The sequence below is a fragment of the Otolemur garnettii genome, unplaced genomic scaffold (genome assembly GCF_000181295.1).
Source record: "Otolemur garnettii isolate 467f Iridium unplaced genomic scaffold, OtoGar3 scaffold00001, whole genome shotgun sequence".
NCBI lineage: Eukaryota > Metazoa > Chordata > Mammalia > Primates > Galagidae > Otolemur > Otolemur garnettii.
The window spans coordinates 11,802,612-11,815,742 of NW_003852396.1; positions in this window are offsets into that span (position 1 = coordinate 11,802,612).

A 13,131-nucleotide genomic window follows, 5' to 3' on the forward strand; every position below is an offset into this window, starting at 1 on the left:
TAAAATATGAGTGAGATATGATTATTTTGGGGGGGGCTGGGGCTGAGTTTGAACTCACCACCTCCAGCATATGGGACCAGGGCCCTACTCCTTTGAGCCACAGCCACCACCCAATATGATTTTTATTTAACCTCAATACAAGGTATATTTTTTAAAAATATACACTAGGTGCACAAATTAACTTGGGGCAATCCCTCAGTGCAAAAGAATTCCAGGAAAGGACTAGAAATAACTATATCATATGCCTGAAGGCAGGCAAAGTGGGAAAAGATATCAAAAACAAGCGCCACCTTCGGTTGTTTCAATAATAAAAAAAAAAAAAGAATAAAAAATTTGCAGAGACAAATTTCTGTGGTTCCCTACCAACAACCTTAGGCTACGTAGTGACTGAAATTCATTTACAAATCTATATCAGCTGCCACTACAGGTGACTTATTTCAAGTTTATTTTTAATTGACATATAATAATTATACATATTTATGAGGTAAATACTAATGTTTCAGTACATACAAAGTGTAGTGTTCCAATCAGGGTAATAAACATACCTATCATCTAATATTTATCATTTTATTTTGTGTTGAGAGCATTTTATATACTCTTATTAACTATTTGAATATATATAATATGTTATTATTAATTGTCTTCATTCTATAACATTATAAAACTTTTAAAAAGGAAGTGTCAAATACCATTCATGTCACTGGAAAGGGGACTGCCAACAATTCAGTCATAGAGAATATTGATTACACCTTTCTTATTTACAAAAAGGTACCCTGTAAATAAAAGTGGTATTAACTAAAACATGTTGGTACATTAAAGTACATTCAGAGCATGCAAGATTATATTTCTTAATATTCCACCAAGTATAAATGTCTGGGAAAGCAATTTTCATGTTGCGAAAAATAACGTAAATATCATATACATGTTTATAGTAACATGAGTCACAATAGGCAAGAGGTGGAAGCAACCCAAGTGTCCATTGATGGGTGAACTGGTAAATAAGATGTGTCATAAATATACAATGGACTGTTATTCAGCCTTAAAAGGGAGGGAAATGCTGATGAACGCTGCAACATGGATGAAACCCAAGAACATTATAGTAAGTGAAATAAGCCAGTTACAAAAAGCCAAATAGTGTCTGATTCCACTTATATAAAGCATATAAAAGATACATTCATAGAAACAGATAGTAGAGTGGTGGTTTCTAAGGGCCTTGCAAAACTCATGTTAAAATTTGACTCTCAGTGTTGGAGGAGAGCCTATTGGGAGATGTTTGTGTCATTGGATCTCTCATAAATGGCTTGGCACCTTCCTCACCATAATGAGTGAGTTCTTCCTCTAATAGTCCCCAGGAGACCTGGGTGACTCTCAGCTCTTAGAAAGAGCTTGGTGCCTCTTCTCTTTCTTGCCTCAGTTCCCTCTTGCTTCCTCTCTCACCACGTGATCTCTGCACATTCCAGCTCCTGTTTACCTTCTTCTACAAGTGAAAGGTTTTCACCAGAAACCAAGCAGATTCTGGTGCCATGCTTCTTGTACAGCTTACAGAATTGTGAGCCAAATAAACCTTTTTTATTTACAAATTTCCAAGCCTCAGGTATTTCTTTTTAACAACACAAATTGACTAAAACATTGGGAGAGGGGGAGTTTTTGGATACAGAGTTTATGTTTTACTAGATGAAAAAGTACTGGAAATTAGTTGCACAACAATGTGAATACATGTATGCAATAGAAATGTATGATACACTTGGCTAAGGAGGTAAAGTTATATGTGTTTTTTACAATTAAAAATAAATTTTAAAAATTTAATAAAAATTACAGAGTAAAATGTTAACAGTGCATGACAGAACTATCACATTTAAGAAGAAAATTTGAAAAAAAATGTATCACAAAAGATTTTAAAATAAAATAAGAATAGACTCTAGACTACATAAAGCCAAATCAATAATATTTTAACAAACTCTCTCAAATCAGGTGGCACCTGTGGTTCAAAGGAGTAGAGTGCTGGCCCCATATGCTGGAGGTGGCAGGTTCAAACCTAGCCCTGGCCAAAAACTGCAAAACAAAACAAACCAAAAAAAAAAAAAAAACTCTCTCCAATCTTTAGAAAATCATTTAAAAATTCTTTCAAATTCAGAAGACAAAAGAGATGATGAAAGTTATTATTATTATTTTAGAGAAGTTATCTAGATAATTGGAACTCAACATGAACAAAGATGTAAACAGAACAAAAATATAGTAATAAAAAACATTAGCTAAATTGAAGAAAGACTTGAATCTGCAGCTCAGACTATAGATAACAAATACCTGGATATGCAGAGATGAAGTTGCTAAATTTTAAGTGTTAAAAATAAAGAAGGATCCTGCAAGTTTATAAAATAACAAATACCTGGATATGCAGATATGAAGTTGTTAAATTTTAAGTATTAAAAATAAAAAGAGCTCCTGCAAGCTTTTAGTCAATATAAAATAGAAACAAACAATTTGAAAAAAACAAATGCCTTTTTACCTATCAAAGGGAGAAGTCTTTATCTATTCAGAATTTAATTATAGGATAAAAACTTTTGAGAGAGTAAGAGATATTATTTAAAATCTATATTGGCCAGGCTTGGTGGCTCATGCCTAATAATCTTAGCACTCTGGGAGGCCGAAGCAGGTGGGTAGCTTGAACTCAGGAATTCAAGACTAACCTGAGCAAGAGCAAGACCCCATCTGCACTAAAAATAGGAAAAAAGCTTAATCCAGTGTTGTCGCAGGTGCTTATAGTCCCAGCTTCTTGGAAGGCTGAGGCAAGAAGGATCACTTGGGTCCAGGAGTTGAAGATTGCTATAGCTATATTGCCATGGCACTCTACCCAGAGCAACAGATTAAGTACGACTCTGTCTCAAAAAGAAAAAAAAATAGCCGGGCGTTGTGGCGGGCACCTGTGCTCCCAGCTACTTGGGAGGCAGAGGCAGGAGACTCGCTTGAGCCCAGGAGTTGGAGGTTGCTGTGAGCTGTGATGCCATGGCACTCTACCCAGGGGGACAGCTTGAGGCTCTGTCTCAAAAAAAAAAAAAAAAAAACAGAAGGAAGGAAGAAAGGAAATCTATGCCTAATGTGAACCTAAATCTATGCCAAATGTGCCCAGAGCAACAGAGTGAGACTCTGTCTCACAAGAAAAAAAAAAGAAGGAAGGAAAGAAGGAAAGAAGGAAAGAAGGGAGGAAGGGAGGGAGGGAAGGAAGGAAATCTATGCCTAATGTGACCCAACGAACAGGACATATTCTGAATATAAATACATATATATGTATTTAAATTTGCATTTGAACTTATTTATCTTATGCTAGCAATGATGAAATACACACACAAATTTATATTATATGCAGTGATGCAGAAGCAGAGAAAATAATTTCTAGTTTAAAAAGAAATTTCAGAAATTTTATTTAATCAATATTGTATTTCTGCTCTTAAAAGGAAGTAAATAGACTGCCTGGATCAAAAAATAGCTGATACGTACTACTACAAGGGAAAATTAATATTTTAAAAAATTGACTGAACATTTTAGTTGTCTCTGAGTGCCACAGTTATAAGCTGGTCTTTGTAATTCTAAGTGAGCAAGGGGATTCAGAAATTCTCTGTATTTGAATATCTGACCTGATATAATATGCATAATTTCTTAAAATGTTATATTTAGCTTAAGAGAATGTTATACAATCATCTCCTAAATCCTAAACAATGCATTTGTTTGTACTATTGTTTGTTGAGGTGATTTTACCATTCCTGACACTCTTTTAAGAGTGAAGTTCTCCTGAAGCCCATCAGGAAAGAGTAAGGAATATGTCCAGACAGCTACGCTTCACAGGTCATGAGAAATTAACCAAATAAGGATTATTTAGTATGGGAGAGAAAGAGGTTATTGGTGTCTTCAAGATAAAACCAAGAGAAACAAAATGAGGAAAAACAATGCAATTTGTCTTTGCCAGGAGATAGCTTGAGAGGAGGCTATAGCAGTACACAGGTGGAGAGAGGTAATTCTACAAATAATAAAATACCTAGAATAACAACAAAACCCAGGAAGCATTTAGAAGATGGCCCTTTAGTTAAGTTCAGCCATCCAGAGTGTTTCCTTTTATGTTGGTCACTGTTAATTTTGTGTGAGTGCTTCATGGTTTCTTAACTCCTAACATTTGAGGCTATTCAAAAGGGTGAGTGAATGTGCTTCTGCATGTAAAGAGCTCATCATAGCTGGTGGTTGTTTGAGTGTAGAGAGAGGAAGGATGGGGAACAGGAAGGGCCAAAGAGGCCTGCACAAGCAGGATCAAGACACCCCACTGTGCACCTGGAGCATTTCTCCCCTCATCACCTCCCCACCAAAGGCCGTGGCTACTGCCAAAGGCAGACCACTGCTGGAAATCTGTCAAGACTTTAATCCCATATGTCATCTCCCAGGACCATAAATTTAGGAACTTGAGATGAGATTGGCTTTGGGTAAGAAATTGAAAAATCCTGGGTCATAAAACTGCTGTCAACACAGCCTTCCAAGACAGGGAATGATGCCATTTTAAATTTGAGGAGAGGGGGCTGGAGGTGAGAGATATGGAGAATCAAAGTTGTGATTTCAATGTGCTCCCCTCAGACTTGAAAAGAGAGTATGATTCCAGAAGCAGTTCTCTTTCGCTAGAAAGGGCATTCATTGAGGGAGCAGACAAAGAGAAAGAAAAACTAAGATTGCAGCAAAGATATAGGGAGGAACAATCAGAGGCTAAGGGCTGTCACTGTTCATAGAACCCAAATAACTTATTTTTAAAAGGAACTTTTAACTAATGGGTAGATTGGATCTTGGTGTCATTCTCCAACTTCTAATTAGCACAGGGGGATATAATGACAGCTACTAAAGGTCAGTCTAGATCCTGTCTCCAGGAATATAGTCTTCTTACTTGTAAATATAACACTTCATAGGCAGAATATACCCCAATAAGATGATTGTGTAGATGGGAAGACAACTAGATTCATCATAACAAATTAGTATCTTAAATACAATACAGTATGGCAAATAGTTAACATATTATACTATGTGTCTAGACTAAGGAAGCTTCCATATATTAAAATGTATATATGCAAAAAAGAAGTTTCTCTTTAAAAACAAGTCATTATAAGAAATAATGTACTTATTTTAATGATGCTATAATTGTTTGGAACCTATTTAAAAAATTCAAATTTCAGACTCTAAAAAATATTTTCAGTTTATGTTATGTAATTTCATTTCTCTCAATCCTTTAAAACTCACATTTTATCTGGATGAAAGTGAGGCAATTCCCTCACAACCCTCCTGCAGAATCCTCCCATTAAGTATTTCCCATGCTTTTACATGCCTCCCTTTTCACTCTATTTGCTTATATATCTCCCATGGTGGTCTTGATTGGTCTTTACCCCCCTAGTGTTGAGCATAATCTCTGTAACATAATGCCTCCTGAATGAATAAATAGTCGGTGCTGTCATTAAAAATGGGCAGCCATTATTCAGAGTCAACATATCAAACTATTTTGTCATTCAACTTGAATAATAAAATTATGTTTTCCTAGCCAAGCGAAGTAAAGTTATAAAACAGATTTTCTTCTGTGGCTTGTAAAGACAATTGCAAACATAAATTCAAAAATACATTTTGAGCATTGCCAGTGTTGTTAGGATCCCTGGAAGCAGATGTTGAGTCAAAGTTTGAGATGCAGGGTATGTAGTACAAATTGACAACAGCGAGAAAAAAGGGGGTGGGGAGGGAAGATTGCACAGAGAAAGAAATCAAATTGAGATATAGGCTTCACAAAGTCTTGGCCAACCAGGTAGGGGCTCTGGAGAGATCACTGTCCACCAGTGTGTCCCATCAAGGACTGAAAGTGTCAATGCAACTGTCTTACTTGGTTACCAAACAGGTGCTCCCCGGCAGTATGAGATTTTGACCCACACAAGTACCTGCTTCTAGCAGGCAGAAAGTCATCCCCAAAGAGCTGACAGCTAAACATTGCTGATCTCAGGCCTTGCAATTGGGGCAGCTAGTCCTAGCTTGATAAGAAACCTGGGTGCCTCATCTCTGTGTCTTTCCTATTTACTTTTGCCATAGAGAGATAGTGGATTGTGAGAATTAAAGGTAGAAGTATTTATAAAAGTGCTCAGTGTAGTGTTTAGCATGAGTAACAGTGCATTCACAATTATAGATATTATGAATGTCAGAGTCTACAGTTAGGTGAAATTCATTCTTTTCCCTTGAATTTATCCCTTGAATTTGGTACCGTTTTATGCACAAACTGTACAAAAGACCCTCCATGATCCTTGGCAACGATGTCCCTCACCCTGCAGGGAACAGAATACAATGTAGTCAGAATCCTGTGATTCTGCTTTAGGTATGGCACTCAATTAGGTGGCAACTTGAGAAAGTGATTTTCTCCAAAAATCAGTCACTTCTTCTGTGAAAGATACTTTAGGGTCATGGTGAAGATGAGGACATACCCTTCAAACACCTACAGTCCTAGGCAGATATGAAGTGCTGATGAGTGGAGACTGTCTTCACTAACATAGTCTTCTCCCCCTAACCACTGGGGGGCCGACCTTGCAGGCTTTTTTTCCTGTATGCCCTGCCCAAACCCTAACCCACCATGGAATCTCCTCTTCCTCTAAATTACCAAATACATTTAAATATTTCTTCACTAAATAAAAATATACTTTTATTTTATTAGTTATATTAACAGATGTTATAGTAAGTACTCAACCTCGTCTTATCTTTTGTAATTCTCACAACCTGTCAGATAGAGGTTATAATTATCTTTTCAGAATACTATTTTCTCCAGTGTTCCTTGTGTCTGAGGCAATTTGACCCTTGCTCTTTGAAATCCAAGCCCAAAAGTTTCCTTGCCCCATGTCCTGACAGCTCTCTGGAGATTTTGACTATCAACAGTACTATGAATAATACAACGTAGATTGAACCAGCCTTTCTTTGCAAGTGCTTATTCTGAAATTTCATTCTCCATATGCAAGGGAGAAACTGGCCTGCTGGGAGCCCTGTCTGTGTGACTGGCTTCTAATAACTTCTAATGATCCTATTGCTCAGGCCATGGAGGACAGACATTCACACTGAACTCTAAAAAGATGTTACTGAGAATCAGACTGGCGCTTCAGTGCTTCCAGCCAAGGAAGCAAACCAGCTGTTGTAAGGCTAGCAGCTTGGGGCAGTGACACAGTTAGCAGAGCCCTCAGTGACAGCTGCAGGAGCTCCGCATTCCTCACCGGGCTTCCACACTGTGCCTTCTGGTTTCAGAGGCTTTGTTATGATGATGGTTCTCTTTCTAGGGAGCCCAAAGAGCATAAGAGAGATTATTGCACAGGGCACTGGAGGTATATAGGACTTATCTCTCAAAGGATCATTTCAAAGGTTTTGAGTTTCAGCCTTCTTTATGCTTTAAAAATAATCCAGGGATTCAGAATGTCTGAAAACAGAGTTGTGCTCAAGATAACAGTGTGATACACAATGCCCCTAATTTACCACAAAAGGCAGCCAGAGGTCAAGCCATACTCTTACCCTCCAAATGCAGACTTAGATCTACCAGAGATTGTTTATGATTGGGGTTTTTGAAGAGTCCAGTGTCTCTTCCAGTGTCACAGAATCACTATTTTTTTTTTTTTAAGTAAGTGAGAGAGAAAACTTTTACAAAGAAATTTTATCCTTTGTAAATGACAATTTAATATTTTGTGTAAAATAATCTCCAGTAAAACAAATTCATAGTATTTGGCAGCAAACTAAAAGAGGTGTAATAAGCAACATTTCATATTAAGAAAAAGAATAATGACAATATTTACATGTAGTGGATCTGGGAAAATCATCTTTAAAATGGGAAAAATATACGACAGATACAACCTTAACAGACTGGATTAATATTACCAATTATCAGCGAAACTGAAATCATATGCCTCCTGATGGGATGGACTGCAGACACATCTATCTGCAGAGTATTCCTGCTAAAAGGAGATGAGGATAAATTGAATTGTGTTCTTGATTGCATCTGGATGTATTTTTTAAAAAGCCATTAAGGATTTTATTTAGTAAGCTGGTATGATGTTTTCAATTGGCTTTGTAAATATACTTGTATTGTAGTCTGGTTCTTAGGAGACACACGGTGAAAAGTGAGGTGTTATGATGTCTGTAATGTCCTCTTCGGAGGTTCCAAAGACAATGGTCTGAACCTATATAAATAAGAATGATAAAAATGAATGAGAGAGAGAAAATATATATATCAATTTGTTAATACTTAGTGAAGCTAAGTAATGGATATACCTACTGTTGTTCACTAAAGTATTATCTCAAATTTAGTTTTGAAAATGTTCAATAAAATTTCAAAATAAATGTTGAGTAATAAAAAAATTGAAGATGAGATTAAATACGTGTGCATGCAAGCATGTTTGTCAGGGCGTTGATACAATACATTGTTGCAAACAAACTCAATTTCAATTTTAGGACCATGATTAAATAAATTCTGGCATCTGATAGATCCAGCAGTTAAAGTGATGATACATATATTTTATTTATTGTAATTGCCTTTGGGTTTGAGATTTAAGCTAATTTCATTATTTTTCCCCTTATCTCTTTTTTAAATTTTTTTCTGTAATGTTTGCTGTGTTGCATGATTAAAAAAGTAAAAACATTTACAATTCAGCAAAGATGAAATAATGTTTTTTTTAAATACAGAAAGTAGCTTCTTAATTAACATTTAGTAGATATAGATATATGAAAGTATACGTCCTGAGATTATAAATCTCTTCAAGAAATTTCCTTTTACTTCTGTGTATTTTTCTTGCAGAAATTTGTCTTGGGGTAAGTCTATTTCTTAGGGAACTTTTTTTTTCTCAATATGTACAATATTTATATATTTGTTATATAAGTGATTTCTTAATTTTTATTTTCTGCTTTGTACTTAACTTCACATACCTACATCAGGATTTTTAGAATTGTGTTTTAGAGGCATGGTAGTATTTTACTAATGAAATAGGGCCAAGATATTCTTAAAATAAAATAGTTTTAAAAAATAGGTATATAATCTTTTAAATATCAGAATTTATCCTCTTTTACTTTTTACTGCTATTTGCAAATTACATTTTATTGTTTGTCATATTTTTGTACCTTAATTTCAATAGCCACAAAGAATAGTCACATATGAAAGGAATAATTGGAACAGTTGCACACTGGGGAAAACTATGCTGATGATAATAAATAGTAATTGCAAAAAAAATTCTATTCTATTTATTGAACATTTTCAAAATTAAAAATAAATGAAATGATAATTTCTTTTTCATTTACAGTAAAAAAAATGATCTCCGATACTTTCAGCAGCATAAAATTTCTGTTTGTGGACAAACTCCCATCCCATATTTTAGCATCTACTATTTAGTTAAGGGGTTCGATCACTCCAGAGTACATATCTATGCATCCTTCATGGGTTTGTTAAATTCCCTTTTATGGGTTAAGGACAATTTGCATCCCTAGCAACAATTAGGAGCACAGCACTGTGAACATTGTAGATGGCAAATCCTTGGCATATTTGAGAATCTGATGGGTAAGAAATGTTTTGATGTAATTTGTTTCCAAAGATCAGCTTTGTTACTTATAAAATTTAATTGGGCTATATAATTTGGGTCTGGTTTGCAGGGAGAAGCGCCAGTTATGTACATTTCTTCCCATTTTTGTCTGCAGTTTCATCACTTTCGTAGCTCAAAATGTAGATTTTTTATTTTTTTGTAAATAAAATGTGACAATTCAGAGCCCTTCTCCTCATCTCAAGAAAGTTATTAAACATTTGCCAACTCATTACTCTGTGTGGCCAAAATGGGCTTTCTGATACCCCCCAGCCTTGAATTTGGGACCTGCTGCCTATAGGGAGTTGGTCAGTAGTTAGCTCATGTGGACCACGAGGCACATACAGATGAGAGAAGAGAGTCCCAGAGAGGAAAGTTCCGTTGTGAGTGACCTGTAGCATATTCACTCCTCTCAATAGGGAAATGTGAATGACTGACTGCCAGTGTCTTACCATTTTAGCATTTCTTAGCTAAGAAATGTGGGGAGAAGCCACCAAAAAGTGGAGAGGGGGTAGTTAGTGGATTCTGCTGATTATGCCCGTGAGAATGGAAGCTTCTATTTCTATTTCATGGACTGGCAGCTTCATACAGAGGAGGAGTGTATGGTAGTCTCTGTATTCATTAGTGTTTTTAATCACGTCGCTCTTTTCCAATTTAACAGGTGAAGAATTTGAGGTTCATAATTGGTAAACTGTTATGATAGCAAATTAAGGACCAATCTAGGTATAGAACCTTTAGCATGTCAGAGGTGGGATACAGTAAAGTGCTTATTAAGTCAACCGCTCATGTTATAAATTAAATATAAGAGCTGTCCTGTTGATTTCCTTAAGGGCAGACCTAAGAAGGTGGCAGAGCCGGAATTACAAGCCCAGGTCCTCTGACTTCAGCTCAGGGATCTCGCAGTGTCAAATGAAATCATATTCTAAACCTGCAATATTTACTCTTATGGCTTCTGAGCGCTATCTTTGTATTTCTAATTCAGTCTCCATGAATGAGAATTAAATGATAATAATGTCTTACTGAATTCTTGTAGAAATCAAGAGATCAGAGTTTCAAAAACAAAAATAAAGCACTAATGAACTGAGTGCAGTGGTTCAGGCCTCTGAGAGGCTGAGGCAGGTAGGTTACCTGAGTCAAGAGTTTGAGACCAGCTTAAGCAAGAGAAAGATTCTGTCTTTACTAAAAATAGAAAAGAACTGAGTGTAGTGGTGGTGCCTAGAGTCCCAGTCACTAGGGAGGCTGAGACAAGAGGATTGCTTGAGTCTAAGGGTTTGAGGTGTTGTGAGCACTCTATGGAGGTTTATGGAGGGTGACTGAATGAGACTCTGTCTCTAAAATAAAATAAAATAAAATATATAAAATACTAACATCAGGGCACAGCTCTGGAACAAATTAAATTGGAATATCTATCTGGAGGAAAGAGGCTATCATTGATCTATTTTTTATTGTAATTTATTGAATTTATTATTTCAAAACAGCAAAATGTGTTATTTTTTGTGTATGTTCTATGGTTTTGACAAATTCAGTGGATGTAACAACTACCACAAACCCTGTGATGTCCCTTTGAGTTAGTTCCTTCCCCAAATCTCAGCCTCTGGCAACCACAGATTATATTCTGCTGCTGCACACTTACCTCTTACAGATCTTACTAAAGGGAACCGTGCCGCCTGTAGCCTTTTGAGTCTGGCTTCTTTTGCTCACAATATGTACATGTTTTGGGATATATCAGTAATTTCCTTTCTGTTGCTGAATAATATGACTATGCAACATTTACTTTGTTCATTCACAGCTGAAGGACCTTACTCTGTTTTCATTTTGTTATGAGTAAAACCACAATAAACATTCATGTAAAGCTCATTTCTTTTAGGTAAAGACCCAGAATGTGATTTCTGGATCATTTGATAACTAAAGGTTTTGCATTATAAAACAATGTCTTATTGTTTTTTAGGTGAGATTCTTCTCTTGTACTTCATATTGTTGAGTTCTTTCTTTTATTTGATTCATTCTAATACAGGTAAATCGTAATGGCTAATCTTTATAGATGTACGTTAACGTGTAACATAGCAATATTTTGGCCCATGATGACCTGCTTATTCAGTGGTGATGCTGTAAGATTATAACACCACCTTCTCTCTATTTGCTTATGTTTGAATTCAGAAGTACTGTTATGTTCCAGCCACCCGCAGTATTCAGTATAGGCACATGCTGTTCAGGGCTATAGGCTCTGTGATGGACAGGAGGTGTGTGGTAGACGATCTCGTCTAGGTTTGTATAAGGATTGTCTGTGTGTTCACATAATAACAAAATTGCCTGACAATGCATTTCTCAGAAGGCATTGCTGTTATCAAGTGAAATATGACGATAATGTGTTTTTCCTTAATGGCTAATGATATTGAACACGTTTTCATGTGTTTATCATCTATATATTTACTTTATATACTTACTATATTTATTTTGATGATGTTTTATCATAATTTGTAGCCTTCTATTTTAATTCTCTTAATGATACATTTTCATGTTTTTAATTTTCAAAAGGTCTTTATTTGAACACATTTATGGATGCAAGTCCAGTTTTGCTACATGGATATATTGTGTAGCAGTAAGGTCTGGGCTTTCAGTGTACCTGTCACCCTAATAGTATCCCTTGTACCCAATAGGTAGTTTTTCCCCTCATTCTCCTGCCCTTCTTCCCTCTTTGGAGTCTACAATGGCTATTTTTCCACTTTATATGACTATACACACTCATAATTTAAGCTTCCACTTACAAGTGAGAATGCGCAGTGCTTGATAAGAGCCTTCAGTTGTATCCCAGCTGCTGCAAATAGTAATAATAATAACACCATTCTTCTTTTATGGCTGAGTAGTAGTCTGTGACATGTAAATACCGTGCTTCTTACTTTATCTATTCATCAGTGATAAGCACTTAGGTCGATACCTTAGTTTTGTTTTCTGAATTGTGCTGTAATAAACTTTTGGATGCAAGTTTTTTTTTTTTATGAACTGACTTTTTTCTTTTGAGTAGATACTCAGTGTTGGGACTGCTGGATTGAATGGTAGGTCTACTTTCAGTTCTCTGAGGAACCTCCATAGAGTTTGTACTAATTTACATTCCCCTCAACAGTAAATAGGCACTCCCTTTCCACAGTATCCACACCAGTTAACATTTTGTTTTTTGGCTTTAGCAATGGCCATTCTAACTGGGGTAAAATGTTACCTTGTTGAGGCTTAATTTGCATTTCTTTGAGGATTAGTGGTGTTTAACATTTTTTCATGTTTATTGACCATTTGTGTATCTTCTTTTGAAAAATCTGTCCATGTCATTTTCCCATTTTTTAATAATGTCATTTGTTTTCAAACTTGATGATCTGTTTGAGTTCCTTGTATATTCTAGATACTAGTCTTTCGTTAGATGCATAGTTTGCAAATATTTTCTCCTATTCTGTCAATTGTCTGTTTACGCTGTGAGATTTAGTACTGGTAATACCCTAATTTTTTGTGCAGAAGCTTTTTAGTTAAGTCTCATCTATTTATTTTTGGT